The sequence below is a fragment of the Myxocyprinus asiaticus genome, chromosome 24 (genome assembly GCF_019703515.2).
Source record: "Myxocyprinus asiaticus isolate MX2 ecotype Aquarium Trade chromosome 24, UBuf_Myxa_2, whole genome shotgun sequence".
Lineage (NCBI taxonomy): Eukaryota > Metazoa > Chordata > Actinopteri > Cypriniformes > Catostomidae > Myxocyprinus > Myxocyprinus asiaticus.
This window is the reverse complement of record NC_059367.1, coordinates 30,355,975-30,376,260: the sequence shown is the minus strand read 5'-3', so window position 1 is coordinate 30,376,260 and position 20,286 is coordinate 30,355,975.

Here is a 20,286-nt window from a genome sequence, read left to right as displayed (position 1 = left end):
GTGTGCACCTCCTCTCTGTAGGCCGCTTCACATGGGGTGGTTCTCAGACATTCCACCCCTCCTTCATGGGACACCATGGGAACTCCTAGTCAGGAGGGATCTACTGTCTCAGGCACAGGGCATGCTGTTTCACCCCTTCCCTCAGGGTCTCAGGGTCTCAAGCTCTGGGCCTAGCCCCTGAAAAGGTTGTGTTAACAGCTATGGGACTACTAGATAGAGTGGTCAGGATAGATATAAGCAATGCAACTATATTGGACATTGGATATATATATATATATATATATATATATATATATATATATATATGTACTGTGCAAAAGTCTTAGGCACATAAGATGTTTCACAAAAACATTTGTCTTAAGATGGTTATTTATATCTGCTACTTTAGTGTGTCAATAGGAAATATAAATGTTATACTCCCAAACATTCATTTTGGAAATAGAATAGAATAGAATAGAAGAACAGGGAGCCCTGCAACAGATGGCATGGCCCTCACAGAGCCCCCCACTGAACATCGGGTCAGTCAGGGATTACACGAAGAGACAGAAGTAATTGAGACAGCCTAAATAAATAAAAGAACTGTGGTGAATTCTCCAAGAAGCTTGGAACATCCTATCTGCCAACAACCAAGAAAAACTGGTGTAAGTAGGAGTCAAATGGTCCAGATGTAAGTAGGAGAATTGGTGCTGTTTAGAAGGCAAAAGTGTTCACAGCAAATATTGATTTTAATCTTTTTCTGTTTACTGGACTTTGTATGGTGTTAAATGATTAATGAAAAGTATTTATGTCATAATTTTTTTAAGAAATCCTCACTTTGAAAGATTTTCACAAGTGCCTAAATCTTTTGCACGGTATATATATATATATATATATATATATATATATATATAAAAAAATACTGTAAAAGTATTGTTCATTGTTAGTTCGTGTTAACTAATCTTGTTAAATACTGTTAACAAATGGAACCTTATTGTAAAGTGTTATCCGGTTTACAAATAAGAAACATACTGTAACAAGCAATTTGTCATACAAAAAATGAACTCATACTGTAAATGGGGGGTGGGGGGGGTGCAGTGTAAAGAATGTTTCCATTGATTATGGTATAAATACTGGGGGGGGGGGGGTGTTACTTGCTTGCAATGATTTTCATTGTCACTACACATCGATTCCTGGTTCTGAATTGCTCACATTAGAGCACAAAGTATACTGCATTTCCCACAAATCATTCCCTGCTCTGTTCAAATTACTTTGAAACAATACTGTGCAATAACATGGTCACCATGGCATCTGCTGGACTTCTAGAGAGAAATCTCTAATGGATGGTGAAAGGATGGGCAGCTCGTGACCAGCATATATGAGAAGGTGAGGACATTAATGCATTAATGCAATCAAATTTCATTGTGAAACACTAGAACACCATCGAGACTATACATGTTAGAGGGCCATTAAACTGTCAGCAAGGCATCGATTTGAAGGACAGTGCAGGGCAACAGAAAGATAACGTGCGAACAATAGTCAGTATGGATCCAGGCCATGAACGATTGCTTGGAATGAGCGGAGGACGTTGAACAAGCAGTTCAAAATGAATCATGCTATTTTTATGAGGGCTGCATATTCTGCTTATAAATGATATATCATATTTTGAAATTTGTTCAAAATTAGAGGGAAGAACTGAAAAGTGATAATAGATGTTTTATGCTTCTCTTACCTTTAATCTGCTGAATGATACAATAAAACGATAAAAGCATCATAAATTATTAATTAATAATACATTTATAATAGATTTTTGGAATTATATTATATTTCATTATATTACACATAAAATGTCCCTATTAGGATTTAAATTTTGAAATTGCCTGACAAATATAAATAAAATAGGTGTCCTGAGAAATCACAACAGTCTCTGTGACAGCACCACAGTTGTCTTTGTAAATTGGCACCCACATCTGTAAGGCTGTATGCACTGTGCATACCACGGGTGCTCTGACTGACCTGAGAAACATTTTCTTTCAGAATACTTCAGCTATAATGATGTAAGTCCCATATTCCTGTTGGATGTTTAAAAATCAGAACTAGCAATGCCCAACTTGTGAACAGGCTTGCAAAATGGTCTGAATCAATTCATTATTCAGCCCAATTTGTTTGGACTGCTCTCTTACTGAATCATTTGAAGTGGTTTCTCATCACTAAAACAGCATCAGGATGCATAAGAACACAGAGAGCAAACAGTGCTGGATAAAGTGGTTCCCTATCGATTCAGTGCACGAAAAATTGCAGTGAACGCTTTGGGGAATTTCTTTTCCACGACCTAGTTAAAGCCCTTGTATCATAATGGCAATGGTGTTTGAGCCCCGCCCTTTTAAGCGCGCATTTGCCCTATATAAGAGGGCGCTCATACACCATTTCTTCAGAATTTGATTCCTTCAAGTATGATAACAGCTCATCTTGACTATGACAGATCATCTCATCTTGATCAGACCGCTCTTCGCCATCGATGGACACCCATCAGCAGACGGGATTTCCTGTAGCGGAAGATTCACCCGCCCCCTCTGGTGTTCCAGCGAAGATGTCTCTCCGCCTCGCTGCTGGACCGGGTCTTCGCTCAGCGAGACATCTACCCACTTCTCGCAGCATCCAGGCAGACTGCCCTCACTGTGTGGACAGGAGTCTCAAGATGCTCCACTCTAGGGTCACCCTCGTTCTGAATGACGATTCCACCTCCTGCGCCATCCCGACCACTTCCTCTGTGTTAAGTCTCAAGGGACCACATGAGGAAGCATGGTGGAGCTGCGAGGTAGAGATGGAAGAACCCGAAGTGGATCTTGTGCTGGCACAAGCCTCACGAGCCCCTTGATCTTCCCTCGCAGTGTCTTCGCCAGTGCAGTACACACGTGACAACCTCTGGCCCTCTGTTAATGAGCGTTGTGTTGTAGTATCTGGCGGGTCTAATGGTGAGAGACATGGCATCGGACATGGGAGAATGGTCCATGGAGGATGCTGCAGCCCCTTCGCCCAGCGAGGGTGAGGAGCACGCAGTGGCCACTGATAGAGTGCTTCTTCGCATCCTCACACAGGCGGTTGAAGAGCTCGGTCTCGAGAGGTCCCCTCCAGAGGTGCCGGTAAAATCTCACCTAGATGAGTGGTTCCTGTAGACCAGCTGCCATCAGCAAGCCACGGCCCGGAAAACTGCACCATTCTTCGCAGAAGTCCATGGCGAGCTCGCGAAGATCTGGCGTGCACCCTATTTGTCTCGCTTCCAGATCGGAGGAGCCTCGGTCCTTACAAAAGTGGACCACGCTGTATATGTTAAGCTTCCCCCTATTGAAGAGGCGGTTGCAGCACATCTCTGTCCTCCTGCCGCCACAGGATGGAAATCCCGTACTGCCCACTCTTCCAAGCCGTGCCGACTTGAGTCCACACTCGCTGGAAGAGCTTACACAGCGGCAGGCCAGGCTGATTTGGTGCTCAATAGTATGGCAGTGCTTCAAGTCTTTCAGGCCAAGCTCCTCAAAGATGTGAATGAGCAAGGTCCAAACCCTGACGTGATTAAAATGTTCCGCACCACTACAGATCTGCCACTGCGAGCTACTAAAGTCACCGTGCAGGCCATCGGAAAGTTGATGGGTAGTCTAGTGGTTTTAGACCGGCACGTCTGGTTGACGCTCAAGGAGATGTGTGACGTTGAGAAAGCCGCCCTACTCGACACTCTTATCTCCCCTGATGGCCAATTCGGAAATGCCGTGGAAGGCTTTTCTGAGAGATTCATCGTGGCACAAAAGCAGTCGCAGGCAATGAAGCATTTTTTGCCTGAGGAGTGTTCCCTCTCACCCGCCCCGCTTATGCTCTGCTTCGAGCCAGCACCCCACTCCCGTCGCCTCAGCGCTGCCAAGAGCCGCCGCTGAGCCATCGTGAGACCACGTAAATTGTGGCCCAAACAGAAACCTTGTCCACCTCAGCATGAACCCCGCACCAGAGGAAACCCCCTAAGGCAGCAGGTGCGTTCCTGACTGGCGCAACGCAGTGGACAGGAGTCTGGAGCCTGCAGTTCTTCCTGGCCCAGATTCAAAGAAAGCCCGGCTCGACACTGTTCCGCTTCCCACAGTTCACTGGGAACAGAGTGTTATGCCAAATGTTGTTCATGTGTGTTGTTGGCAAATAAAGAATTCATTAAAAATGAAAAACAGAAAAGCGCTTGTTGTGATCACACAAGACACTCACACATTATCAAAAAAGGGCTTAATTTCTCTGCACGTTTCTCACACCCCACACATTATGCTAAACCACTTCCCTATGGCGAGCAGCGCTCTAGCTCTTATAAAGGGCGTACTGATGCACCAGCTGTCTCACCACACAGATGCAAAAAACAATCTAGCATGGTTATACGCTCCGATTTGCACGCCAGCAACCTCGATCCAACGGCATTATACCGTCCATGGTCCCGCCAAGAGACGCGCCACTGTTATGTGCAGTAATTCACAATCTCCTCGCAAAAGACACAATAGAGATTGTTCCAGACAGCCAAGCCAGCAAAGGGTTTTACAGCCACTATTTTCTCATTCCAAGAAAATATGGTGGGCTTAGGCCGATTTTAGATCTGAGACACTTGAATCATGTGCTTGCAAAATGCCCATTCAAAATGTTAACTTAGAAACAGATCTTATCGCACATCCGCCCACGGGACTGGTTTGCGTCAATAGATCTAAAGGACGCATACTTTCATATCCGAATTGTACCGCGCCACAGGCTGTTTCTGAGATTCACATTCGAGGAGATGACATATCAATTCAAAGTCCTTCCCTTCGGATTGTCTCTGGCCCTACGCATGTTCACGAAATGTGTCGATGCGGCACTTTCCCCCTTGAAAATGAATGGTGTAGGCATTCTGAATTACCTCGACGATTGGCTATTACAGGCCCGATCAGAGGCTATGCTATGTGAGCACAGGGAATTAATACTTCACCATTTAAATAGCCTGGGTCTCAATGTCAACTGGGCAAAAAGCACACTTTCTCCCAGCCAGCAAATCTCCTTTTTGGGGGTTATGCTGGGTTTTATAGTGGCAGCATCATACCGTTAGGTCTTTCACACATGAGACATCTCCAGGGCTGGCTCAAACACCACATACCGCACATACCACACATGCTTGAAATCAGGGGCATGCGCGCAAGTCACGGTAACGCGACACTGCCTGGCTGCTCTAGCACCAGGGTGTGATGCTGGGTCAGGTTTTCAGATGAAACGTGGTGACCACAGATGTGTCCAACATGGGTTGGGGCGCACTGTGCGATGGACGCCCGGCTTTCGGCACCTGAACGGACACGAAACGGGCATGGCACATCAATTGTTTGGAAATTTTAGCAGTATTCTTAGCGGTGAAAGCTTTCCATTCCAGCAGTGAATCATCATGTTCTGATTCGGTCAGACAATATGTCAGTGTGGCGTACATAAATCAACAAGGCAGTACTCGATCGCTACCAATGATGAGCCTTGCACAACGCCTCCTCATGAGGAGCAAGCGCCATCTCCTCTCCATGAGCATGACATATGTTCCGGGCCATCTGAACTGCAGAGAGGACATGCTGTCGTTCAGGGACTGATAGCGAGGAAATGGAGATAGTTCTGAGGATTTGGGAAATGTTCGGTGAAGTGGAAGTCAATCTATTTGCCTCCACAGAGACAGCCCACTGCCCTCTTTGGTACTCCGTGTCTCAAGCCCCGCTGGGAGTAGATGCCTTAGACCACAAGTGGCCGATGAAACGCATAACGCAATATGGAAATATTAGGCGGTCCTCCATGAGAAATACAGCTGAGGAGGGATCTGCTCACTCAAGTGCAGGGCACGATTCGGCATCCCCAGCTGGAGCTATGGAACCTATACGTATGGCCCCTGAACGGAGCACATTGAATGAGCCTGAATTGGCTCAGTCTGTAATGAACACCATTTTACCGGCTAGAGTGCTGTCTATGAGACGCCTCTATGCACTAAAATGGCGTGTGTTTGCGGATTGGTCATTTTCACGCAGCAAAGAACCAGTGAATTGCTTCATAATGGAGATTCTTACATTCCTTCAAGAGTGGCTGGATGCAGGTCTTACTCCGTCAATGCTTAAGAACTATGTAGAGACCATATCGGCATTTCAAGCCCCAGAGGCCTCTATAGGCAGACATGATCTGATCATAAAGTTCCTTAGAGAAGTGAGGTGCTTGAGCCCCCCTCACCCTGCTATGGTTCTAACCTGGGACCTAAATCTGGTGCTGAGTGCGCTCATGAGCTCGAACCATTGGAATGCATTGAGTTACATGGGCCTCAGTCAAACGGGTTGGTGATATACAGGTGCTGTCAGTCGATAGTTCATGACTGGAATTCATTCCGGGGCTTCGAAGTATTAATTGTACTGTGTTTATTATATGAATCATATACATACTCAGACTACGATTAAATCTGGATTTCACCATGTGGGGTTTTTCATACACATTTGAAGACATTAATAAGTCACCACCCCCGACGGGCCTGTGACTTCATATACAGTACTGTGCAAAAGTCTTAGGCACATAATATGTTTCACAAAAACATTTGTCTTAAGATGGTTATTTATATCTTCAGCTTTAGTATGTAAATATAAAATATAAATGTTAGACTCACAAACATTACTTTTGCAAATGGAAAAGATTAGAAAAGAAGAACAGGGAGCCCTGCAACAGATGTCATGGCCCCCACAAAGCCCCTCACTGAACATCGTGTCAGTCTGAGATTACATAAAGAGACAGAAGCAATCGAGACAGCCTAAACAGATAAAAGAACTGTGGCGAATTCTCCAAGAAGCTTGGAACATCCTATCTGCCAACAACCAAGAAAAACTGTGTCCAGGTGTACCTAGGAGAATTGGTGCTTTTTTGAAGGCAAAGGTGGTCACACCGAATATTGATTTAGCTTTTTTTATGTTTACTGGACTTTGTATGACATTAAGTGATAAATGAAAACTATTTATGTCATTATTTTTGTAGACATCCTCACTATGCAACATTTTTCACAAGTGCCTAAAACTTTTGCACAGTACTGTATATATTCTTCTAAGTGTTTCTATCCGGGTGCATTTCAGGGTATGACATTATGTAGTGCGGTGTGATGGGACTCCATTCCCCAAATCATTCACTGCAATGTCTCGTGAACTGAATCAATAGGGAACGTCTCCGGTTACACATGTAACCTTGGTTCCCTGAGATGAAGGGAACGAGACATTGCAAACTTGGCCACACTATTACTTCAGAGTATCGAGGTACGAATGATGTGTTATTGTCTTTCAGTCAGAAAGTTCTAAAGAAATGGTTTTGAGCGTCTGCTAATATAGGGCAAATGCGCGCCTAAAAGGGCAGGGCTCAAAAACCATTGCCAATCATATGACTGGCGTTATGATACAAGGGCTTCAACTAGGTCGTGGAAAAGGAATTCCCCAAAGTGTTCACTGTAATGTCTCGTTCCCTTCTTCTCAGGGAACCAAGGTTACATGTGTAACTGGAGATGATATTTACCCACAATCAGCTGAAACAATAGGCTACCTTTAAATTTCAGCCAGTGCTGTGTCATTTGAATAAGGGGCTGTTTACACACGAACAAGTTTTTTCATCCATACGCACTGTTTTTCACATTTAAAAAAAAAAGTAATTTCTTATGTAAACATTCGCTAGATGGATGTCTTTGACCATGGCGCTGTGTTTTTAAGATCTCTCATAGGAGCGCTGCATTTTTAGATGCTGTGTCAAGTTAAAAAGAACTTTTAATGTTAAAAATATGACACCTGCCTTCAGATCTGTTCAAGTCACGGATCCTTCTGACCCACCTACCAATTTCATTCAACTTCTCACTCTCCTGAGAACTGATCACCCACACCTGCCTCCAATCATTGCATCAATCAACCCCTCTATATAAACCTCACTCCCCTTCCATTCTGTGTCTGGTCTCAACTTCTTGTATAGGCTCACTTACCTGTATCGCCAGCGTTAATGATTCCTCTCCAGCGACTCTTCTACTCCAACGTTTCCTCTCCAGTGTCCATCTCCTCAACGCAAGCTTCGTTGTTGCAAACCCTCCACATCAAGGAAAGTCACCATCTCTATCAGCATTAGTCTTAATCATGTAAACTATCACCACTGCAACCCAGTACTGTCATGTCATCCCTTACCTGCTGTCTTTGTTTGTGTGTCAATAAATACCTGCTTGGGTTCAAACATCATTCTCGAGTCTGAGTATACGTTACAGTTCGTTGCAATGCAGCTTGCTTTGTCGCGTGAGAATGTATTTGTTCTGCACAGTTAATGTCTTGTAGAAAGACTTTAGCTAATATTTATGAGGGTTACACCTAAATAAAAAAAATAAAAAATATATATATATATATTTTTTTTTTTTTTTTTTTTTTGTGTGTGTGTAACATGTATGAAAGCATATTTAACATACACATGTATTCCTCATATATAGAATTACAAAAATTATTCAGTGTGTCCCTAAAGAGACTGTATGCGTGTCACTGCTCATTTAATTCTCTGACTGCAATTCTGTGCTCATCAATTTCCTGTCTAAACTCCTCTTCCCTTTTGGTGATGTTACTGGATGGAAGAGGTTTTGATCTTCTCATTAAGAATAATTATGTAAGTAACTATAAACACTGCTGATGTATACAGTAGCTGTGAAATATGTCTACATTATATCCAATGATCTTCACTAATTATTGATTCTTGAAGTGTGGACAAAAACACTTTAAACCTTGTTTAAAAATCCACATCTTTTTCTGCCATTTTAGACTAAAAATACAGTACCTATCACTTGAAATGTGTTTGTTTCATGATTTTTTAAGTGCCTTTTTTATTTCACTTAGTAACAGACAAATAGCAAGCAAAACACAAAAATCATATCATATGTTGATTCATTAAGTACGTTTTCTTACATTCATTTAAGCAACATTATGTCAAAATGGTATAGATTATCCTACTCAAATGCATGTGACATTAAATAAAACAGTTGAGGTAATCCAAAACTAATCAGATTAGATTACCTCAATCATATAATCCAAGAAAGTACAATACTGATTACATAGCAATACAGAAGTAATCTATTCAGAACTGGCTACAGTACAAGCGATTGTATTTTTTTAGTTTGTTGCGGTCTGAATCCTAATGCGATAGTTCCAGGCGCCACATGCAGCATCTGTCTGGTTTAAGAATCTTAGATTCTGTCGCACCCTTTAGAGCTTTTCCGTCATCAACTTGCGTCATAACAAACGTGCACATGATGGAGAACACAAAATGGGTCACTATATTTGTGTGGCTTTTTTTTATTAATTTGGTGTCATTCTGCACACTAGAGTGAATGACATTTGCACCTCTGTGTGTTGCATGCCATAATTCAGCAGATATGCATGTCCAGGAAGAGGCGACTATATCTTATGCTTGCAAACAGTCTTTTTTGAGGAGACAGCTGATTGCGAGTGTAGCGGGAGCCAGCTGATAGATAGCTGTGCAGTGTGAATAAACCTCACTCTCCTGACCTCAAGAGGTGCGCTAGCGACTGACATTAGAGGCTGTAGCCTTCAGCCTCCTTGTTAGTGCATCCACCTCCCATGCTGGAGATGCTGGTCCGAGTACCGTATGGAGTGGGTAGAACAGGAGCGTCACACGAGCAGTATTTGCAGAGCTACTTATGTTCCTCTCAATCACCTGACATTCATGGTGCACCTGTGTGTTTGTGTGTGAACTCTGGTAAGGTTCGCTGCTGATATGAAGGCAATAGTTCTACTGTAAATTGCGAAAGTGAACACCTGCTGATGGGGTATCATTTGTGTGTTGCATGCACCCGATCACAGTTATTATGGTATACTTCATTTCTCATACTTGCTCGTCTGTCAAATAAATTACCTTCAAAGAACAGCTTGCATTCTTCACATCTTTGCACATTCAATGCTTTCATGGCAAACAAACGCTAGTGTCCTTCTGTGCATGTAAAGTTTTGGTGGTAAATCCAAAGATGATGTGGAAATAATGTGAATAGCGGGGCAGGGGGAGGGGGGTGGAAACAAACCTGGGTTCGGACCAAGCAATCGAACCAAAGTATGAAAGCACTCTAAAAGTCAGTTCTGATCTAAACATTTTTTAGACAGGACGGTAAAAGAATTACTGCAAACTTATTTTAATACTTCTGCCATTTCAGAGGGAATCTGTAGTGGTGTCATATAGTCTGAACAATAGTCCAGATACCTCTCATCTGATTATATAAAGACATGAATCAGCATCTATTCAACAATGACTGACAGAAACTGACTGTGCTGAAAGGAGCAACATTATCACTGGAGCATCAGAGAACAGGAATTGAACAGCTTCATGGCACAGTTCTCTACAAAGGGCTAAACAGTTTGCATTGGATATGTACATTTTCTTTAGTGATATGATATTGTACAGGTACAGTAATGGGATTTAAGTGTGACCAGGCCCTTCCCATAACTCATCCACAATCTATTTACTCAGCACTTATTCATGTTTATTCATATTTTACTTTACCTACAGGTAGATATAGCCTACTGTGTATGGAAATGACAAAGACTCAAAAAGTTTATTCGCATACCATAGATAATAAAAGATTGCAGACTCGGCCATCTGTTACTAAAATGAGACGTTTGAGTATGAAGGTAAATCTGTAGCAAAACTCGAGATCTTGCATATTTGGATTTGAGAATTTGTATAATAAATATTTGTACTTGTAAGTTGAAATTTAAACTTACAGCACTGATGTGAATACTTGTAAAATAAAAATTTGAAGTTGAATGTCACAGACAATAATTCAAAGCTTGTGTTTTGAATTCACAATTGCAGACAAGTAGTCACAAATGTGTAAAATGACATTCACACTGTAAATACAACTACAGACACAAACTTGAATTACACATTAACTTTTGTACTTTAATTCATTTTGACTTTTGCAACTACTTTTGTGAAAAACCTGTAGCAAACTCACTTGTGCACTTGAAAAATCCTGATGTGAGAGAGAAAGACCAGTGTTTGGCAGGGAGGGGAGGGGTCAATGAAGTAGTTTTATTGGTTGATGCCTAGCCAAAGAATGCCACTGGTGTGGATCGTGTTAACTGGGGATGTGCACATGCATGTGAATAACTTCACTTGCCTTTTCAGCAGATTCCTTCAATGTGAATGCCAAGGAGCAAAGAAAAGATGTTTTGCACATTATAAAAAAAACCCACTCTGTTTCATTGATGTCTGTTCTAATGAATTTGACAGTTTAAGAGTGGTTTTAACAGTTTCACAGGGTAACATCTGGTTACCTACAGTATGTTAACGTGGGACATTGGTTTGAATGGGAACTGGTGATTACACTTGTCGTAACAATAAATCGCAGGTGGAATTATTTTATTTGCAATATTAAAGCATCATATTCTGATATGTGTCAATAATATACTTTCAATTGCCTTTATTTCTTTATAATGAATAATGACTTGATTAACCTGAAAATCAACAAAGTGAGAGATGAAATATGGTTGGGACATTGGTCCAGTTGTTAGGCATACTGGTTGTTCATTCAGTGACCTTGGTTCAAATCCAGGTCAGATAGGATGCACTTGTAGCTTTGCTGCAGATTTTGATGTATTTTAACAGATATAATGACAACAATTTTGTTAAACACACATTTACATTTATATTTATTCATTTGGCAGACACTTTTATCCAAAGCATACACATACAGGTGCATCTCAATAAATTAGAATGTCGTGGAAAAGTTCATTTATTTCAGTAATTCAACTCAAATTGTGAAACTCGTGTATTAAATAAATTCAATGCACACAGACTGAAGTAGTTTAAGTCTTTGGTTCTTTTAATTGTGATGATTTTGGCTCACATTTAACAAAAACCCTCAACAAATTAGAATATGGTGACATGCCAATCAGCTAATCAACTCAAAACACCTGCAAAGGTTTCCTGAGCCTTCAAAATGGTCTCTCAGTTTGGTTCACTAGGCTACACAATCATGGGGAAGACTGCTGATCTGACAGTTGTCCAGAAGACAATCATTGACACCCTTCACAAGGAGGGTAAGCCACAAACATTCATTGCCAAAGAAGCTGGCTGTTCACAGAGTGCTATATCCAAGCATGTTAACAGAAAGTTGAGTGGAAGGAAAAAGTGTGGAAGAAAAAGATGCACAACCAATCGAGAGAACCGCAGCCTTATGATTGTCAAGCAAAATCGATTCAAGAATTTGGGTGAACTTCACAAGGAATGGACTGAGGCTGGGGTCAAGGCATCAAGAGCCACCACACACAGACATGTCAAGGAATTTGGCTACAGTTGTCGTATTCCTCTTGTTAAGCCACTCCTGAACCAAAGACAACATCAGAGGCATCTTACCTGGGCTAAGGAAAAGAAGAACTGGACTGTTGCCCAGTGTTCAAAAGTCCTCTTTTCAGATGAGAGCAAGTTTTGTATTTCATTTGGAAACCAAGGTCCTAGAGTCTGGAGGAAGGGTGGAGAAGCTCATAGCCCAAGTTGCTTGAAGTCCAGTGTTAAGTTTCCACAGTCTGTGTTGATTTGGGGTGCAATGTCATCTGCTGGTGTTGGTCCATTGTGTTTTTTGAAAACCAAAGTCACTGCACCCGTTTACCAGGACATTTTGGAGCACTTCATGCTTCCTTCTGCTGACCAGCTTTTTAAAGATGCTGATTTCATTTTCCAGCAGGATTTGGCACCTGCCCACACTGCCAAAAGCACCAAAAGTTGGTTAAATGACCATGGTGTTGGTGTGCTTGACTGGCCAGCAAACTCACCAGACCTGAACCCCATAGAGAATCTATGGGGTATTGTCAAGAGGAAAATGAGAAACAAGAGACCAAAAAATGCAGATGAGCTGAAGGCCACTGTCAAAGAAACCTGGGCTTCCATACCACCTCAGCAGTGCCACAAACTGATCACCTCCATGCCACGCCGAATTGAGGCAGTAATTAAAGCAAAAGGAGCCCCTACCAAGTATTGAGTACATATACAGTAAATGAACATACTTTCCAGAAGGCCAACAATTCACTAAAAATGTTTTTTTTATTGGTCTTATGATGTATTCTAATTTTTTGAGATAGTGAATTGGTGGGTTTTTGTTAAATGTGAGCCAAAATCATCACAATTAAAAGAACCAAAGACTTAAACTACTTCAGTCTGTGTGCATTGAATTTATTTAATACACGAGTTTCACAATTTGAGTTGAATTACTGAAATAAATGAACTTTTCCACGACATTCTAATTTATTGAGATGCACCTGTACACAGACAAACAATTTATATATATTTTTTTTTTAAATCAATCAAAATTGTAACTGAATTTGACAGACAGCATTTACAGTATAATCAATGTAATTTTTTGAGAATGCTCGAATTTCTGAGAAAACAAAAAATGATGAACTACGTTTTCAATACACAGTTAAGAGTTTTTTTTTTTTTTTTAATTGTCAAACCAATTTAAGGTAGATCAATTTAAATTCTCATAATTTATCCTCATTTATTCTCACCCATTGGTCAATTTGGCATTTGTACTTGTAACTGTTCTGAAAGATCATCTTTTGGCAGTGTCATGGGTAGTTATAAACATACGCCACTGTCATGCACATAACCTTTGAAAAGTAAAGGATGCTGTTATAACAATTTAAATATAAATACAGATGTTCTCAGGGGATTTGAACCCAGGTCAATATGCATGGTTAGCAGACATGCTACCACTAGACAAATATAACCAATGAAGAGATCTATCATATCAAGATATTATTTTTCATAAATAAATAAATGTAATTTAAGTGTGTAGGCCAATTATTGAGACATTTCAGCCTATGATGCTTTAATTTTACAAATAAAATAATTCCACTTGCGATTTACTGCTCTGACAAGTGTAATTGCTAGTTCCAATTCAAACCAGTGTCCCACGTTAACATAGGTAACCATGTTACCCTGTGAAGCAGCAGTGTAGTCTAGGGCATACACAATCATACATCGTATGCCCACCTATCTTTCTTGGGATTTTGCATATGCCCACGTAAAATGAGTGATGATACGTATTGCCGGCAGTACAATGAGTAGTCTTTTCACCTGAAACTTTCTAAAATTTCTAGCGTCTAATGCTGATGCACAAGCATCCCTGGAGTAACCATAATTTGCACTGTACATTTATTTCCCTGCTAAATGTATATATATATATATATATATATATATATATATATATATATATATATAAAACTTATGCAATTAAACTTTGTGAAAATACTGCATGTTATTGCACCCGTACTAGTTTTTGATGCTCTTTGCAGATGCTGGACATCTGTGTCCCATAATTATATCAAATGTCTTTGTGTGTGTGTGTGTGTGTGTGTGTGTGTGTGTGTGTGGCTTTTTCTCGTGATATCAAAACATTTAAATTTATATTTCTAAGTAGGAAAACAATTTCACTATACACAGAAAAGCACATTATAGTACACAAATAAGACAAATAACCATTCATTCTTACGTAGGCTATATATGGTAATACAAGATAACGTGTTAACGTGAAAATTACTACACTCATATAAGCTATACATTGCATAACAGTTTATTGCGTATTATGTAGTATGTTTTAGTTTATTAGAGTAAATATCATAGTAGTACACATTATTAAAAAAAGTTGGTAACATTATTAACCTGCTTTGTTTCATTGTAGTCTGTTCTAATGAATACTATGAATTATTCGAGCAATATAATCAGTTACTTAACCCTTGCAAGCCGGAGCATTCAAATTTGGGAACAATTATTCCCATGGTTCCTGTCTCAATACCTTCGCCGTCCAATCACCGATTTTAATTCTGAAAACTGCCAGATACTCATGACAATATAAGCTAAAAGTACATATGATTGGTTAAGGGGTTACTGGGTGTGAATAATAAATGTATCATCATCAGCATCATCCTCCATTTACCTGAGCGGAGCCAGAGAGGATACGCTGGGCGATTACCTCCAGTGTTGGACTTACTGCTTCAAATTGAAAACTGAGGTGATCTTTCAAGGTAAGACAAGTTATTTAACATGTGTTTTCAATATTGTCAATTGAAAGTCAAAATGTTTTAGTTATGAAGCATTTATTTGTAGAAGTAACACTAGTTATTTCTGGAAAAAATTACATGACCGTCAGCGTTCATCGGACAGGCAGCTAGCCTCTATTTTTAAAAAAAAATTCCTGTGAAACTTGCTAAATAAACATTAGCTAGCAATACTATGTAAATTTTTAGCTAAATATCAATAACTATTTTGGCCAATTTTGGCGCTTGTGGAAGATAGTCAAACCTTTTTAGTTACGAAGCATTTATTTGTAGGAGTAGTGCTAGCTAGTTTTTTTCTGGAAAAATTGATGTGACCGTCATTGGCGAGCCTCTTCTTTTTATATAAACATTTTTGGGAGTTTCTGTGAAACTTGCTAAATAAACATTAGCTAGCAATATTATGTTACATTTTAGCTAAATATCAATAACTTTTTTGGCCAATTTTGTCGCCTGTGAAAAATCCTCCTGAAGTAATGTGAGGCAGAGAGCAGATGCTGTTCAGACCTGCCTGGAAACTGGCCTGCTAGTTAGATAAGTTATCTAGCTTGTTGATTTTCCCTTGTAATAAAAGAAATGGTAGATATCTTTCTATAATTTAGCAGATAGCCTTACCCATCCATCACACAAACATGATTTTAGGTTGTGTGTAGCTTCCTCTTCACAAGGAATGTGTGAGAGGACATTTTGCAGTTGGACATTCTGGTTAGTCTGCAAGCCTTTGGTGATTATTCAGTGTACGGATTTGTGAAGAACACACTGCTGGCTACCAATTGTTGTACTTTTTTTTCTGTTGTAGAGATGGATAGAGACTATGGCTCCCTGTTCAGCACCCTTAAGAGGAGGAGGCAGCTGACTGCTGTTGAGCTTAGGTTCATAGCAGAGGAGGACGTGACTTATGAGGGCATGAGCACACAGGAGGAAGATCTGCTGGACCAGGAACTACTGCAGGAATACCCGGACCACGAGGTGATGGAGGATGAGAAGGAACCTGATCCCCAGCCATTTTTACTGGTGTTGTTGTCCTCCCACTCCTCTCTTTTCTCCCTCTCTTCTCTCCACAGGTATTGCAGTTGTTGAGTAGTTATGAATTTATATATATTCTGTTCCTGCACTCTTTATTAAAAATGTATTTACTGTAGATATTTCAAAAGTTTGATTTTGTATGTTTTGCTGTGTAATTTGTGTGTAATTCTAATGTTCAAATTAAATAAAGTGTGTTTTATTGAACACATAAAATGTATATTTCAGTGTTTGTGTCCTTCAATTTCAGTTGCAATCTCAATTTATTATTACACATGCTCAAAAGGAGTATTTGAGGAGTGGTCATATGAAATGTATCTTAACATTCTAAATGTTTGTTTTATTCAGTTTTCCCACTAATCACTAGAATGGTCATTACATTTAAACAATAGATTATTTTTTCTAATCTGTCTGCTATTCTATATTGCCCACAAAATTGTGTATATTTCATACACTCTAAGTTTCCCTCTAGCTTGTAATTAAAATGGTTGAGAATGCAGTTGTCTGATGAAGTATGGTGGCCGGAGAAGATTTTTGTAAAAACTGCTGTGTGAAATCTTATTGATAAAGGATGATTAACCTTAAATAATCTTACATATATGTATATCATTTTAAAGCCCTAGTTCTTCTCTTCAATATGGTATATACAGTTCAGGTGTGTGATGTTATATGAATATGAATGTAATATGAATATAGATATATCATATTCTTGAATTTTGGGCTCAGGCTTTAAAGTGTTAAAACCGAAAAGATGATAGATAGATAGATAGACAGACAGACAGACAGACAGACAGACAGACAGATAGATAGAGAGACAGACAGACAGACAGACAGACAGACAGATAGATAGATAGATAGATAGATAGATAGATAGATAGATAGAGGTTAAAAAATATTGTATCGTATTGTATCGTACGATATGACACTCACTAAACAATAACATATGTATCATAAGATACATAAACAAATACATAATAGTGTATTTAAAACCATGCAGTGCAATATTGAGAGCTGTGAAACAGTCTCCTCCCTGGAGAGACGGCGCTGAGTGCTCAAAGGAAAACAGAGCAACACACTTATAGTACATAGGCAAGAAGATCGATGGCAAACACCAAGTAGATTGTACTGCAGCTGTACAGCTTGTCGAATTTGCCAAACAATGGTGCTGTGTCCTGGTGCTACAGTACATCAAACATTTTGTTTTATTTATGTTGACATCACCGCGCAAATCGGTGGAATTTTGAGGCAGAAACAGCAGCAGTAAGTTTAACAGCCGCCTCTCCCAGCCGACACTGCGCGTGACATGCACAGCAAGTTAGTTATGAGACATAACTAACAAAAACAGCTTATTCAAAAAACCGACAACGTAAGAAACCCGTGATTACATGAGACTTATAATTATTTGCTTTTGACTTCGAAATGTAAACAGCTTTGAGAACAACACTTGCGCACATGTTATAAGCCAGTAATAACGGCAGTAAAGTTTACATGCAAAGTGAAATGGGGGAAGAGGGCAAAAAAATATAAAATATGTGTGCTGATCGGTTTTGCTCAAGCTGCTAAATAATACTGGATTATGTACACATATCGTAGAACCAGAGGTCAGGTTCCTCTTTATCTTTTAAAAAAAAAAAAAATTCCATTGAAAGGAGTTTTTCCTTGCTACAGTCACTTCAGCTTGTTCACAGGGGCTTTCAGACAACAAGGCATGATTTTCTATAATGCTGCTTTGAAACTATGTCTATTGTGAAAAGTGCTATTATAATTATAAATGACTACAGTGTAGACAAACTTATTTTGTCAAGAAAAACATAAAAATTATGAGTTCATATTAGTTTTTCAACAATCAAACAAAATAAATGCAGTGCAGTTGTTTAAGTTACTTAGAGCTCTGTTTTTTGTTGCCAATGTCAGATACTTTTGTGGCATTTATAATTTAAAAGATCTTTATGTTGAATCCTTGAATAAGTCTGAGCAAACAATCTGTGGGTGCTCGTATCATATTGTATCGTATCGCAAGGCTATACATCGAATTGTATCATATCGTTACATTTGTGTATTGTTACATGCATAAAAGGTAGATAGTTATGTAAATTTGAATACATCTAGTGAATAACCTAATTTACATTTTAGACACTATATGACAGAAATAATTCCAAACGAAGCCAAAGCAGGGTCAAAGGTTGTATGTTGCTGACCAACAAACAGACTAGCAGCCTGTCTGTCAAGCTGCTAAAACAGAAAAGTTGAGTGATACAAACAGTGAATCGTCCCAATGATCCTATACTAAATATCGGTACTCATTCATTGCCTATTGTCCATTCAGATTAGAGGACAAGATTTTCTACAGGTAATAAACCACCATTGATCTTTGAAAGCATGCATGACAACACTGGTTTGATATCATGGCAGTAGCATGTGGCACCCTGATTTTTCCAGCCCCTCGCATGCATTCTGCATCAGCTCCTGCTGCCTTACAATACAAGGCTCATCAGTTTTTGTTAATTACTTTAGACTGAACAGCACAACACTGTAACCTCATTCTGTGTCTGTGGTTTTCACTGGAGATATGAACTCATCAGATAGGGATTTTATGCCCAAACTAAAAATGACATTTCAAATCAAGTTAAAATGTAACAGGTCTGACATATGAAAGCAATACAGCCATCCAAAAATGGATGAGAAAACAAATAATCCTCCCACAATGCATTGCAACTGCCTTGCCAGGTCTTATCTTACATTATATTATGATCACACAAGCTTTCCCTGCAGTTGTGGGCAAAAACACGAACACACATTTGTTCGCTTTTCTATCATGATGGGACTTTGCATTGACTTCTGTTGTTTTAATACTGAGATAATTACATTTTCTAAGCCCTAACCCTTCTCCTAAAACTAATTATCACAAAAAAAAAAAAAAAACATAAAATTTTCATTAAGACATTATTTTGTATGTTTATAAAGCTGTTTTCCAAATAGTGACCACTGGCTGGTCCTCATAATTAAGCTGACATCTGGTCCCCATAATGTAGACAAAACTTGACCCACACACTTGAACAATGAAGTCTCTTCAAATTCTTCTGGCTGTTTATCAAATTATATAAGAAATTCTCACAACACTTCCTAACCCAAATTCATTAAAACATCAAAACTCTCTGAGAAATTTAATTTCTATTACTTTTTAAATCTTAATTACATTCCATTGTGATTCTGTTGCAAACTTTGCATCACGGCTGCTTTTATGTTGGAACATAAGGCAGAGTAAGTTCACAGAATCATTTATTCTCAATGTTTTTAATTGGAGACAGAAAATCCTGGAACTGTCTAGAGGGAACATGAAAGTGAGAAATAAGACAGATACTCTGAGCTCCGAGAAGGACCATGAGAAATAGAGGGTTTTTCATGTTCAAGGCCTCCAGACTTTCCTTTTCTAATGATTTTCTCTTTTCTCTTTTTAATTGTGAGAAAAATGTCATGGTTTAGCTAGTGTAAATGTTGTATTTGTCTATGAGCAACACAAATAATTACATACTGGTATGAAATTAAGTTCACTTCATTAATAGCTGTGAATTTTTAAAATATTTGCATGTATTGTATGTGTCATATTATATAAATATTGAAGGACAAATATGATAAACTATAACAATAAGACTGAATATTTTTAATAAGTTAATTAAAAAGAAAAAAGTCAGAAAAACTATTTTATACTCAGGTAAAAATAATTACACCCTATAGCTTAAATAGCAAGTGTATCTCCTGTTGGCAGAAATCTCTTCTTATTAGACTTTTCTTGTAATTAGTCTCCTAAACTGACTCATTATATTTATTTGACTACTTCTTAATTTGCTCCAGTGTTGAGTCACTGTCTGGCTGAAGGGTCCATAATTCAGCCTCAGCTTTTTAACTGATGTCCTCGCATTCTCCTCAAATACTCACTGATACAATGTAAAATTCATGGCTGACTTTATGATGGCTGGCCAGGCCCTGGGGCAGAAAAGCAACCCCAAACAACCCAAATAATGCTTCCACCACCATACAAAGCTGTGTTTGGTTTTCACCATTGTTTCAACATGATTTCTTTATGGTCAAAAGAGCTCGTTTTGGTGAGTATATTGTTCCAACAGTCCAGATCTTCTAAGCCAAAGTAATCATATTAGTATTCAAG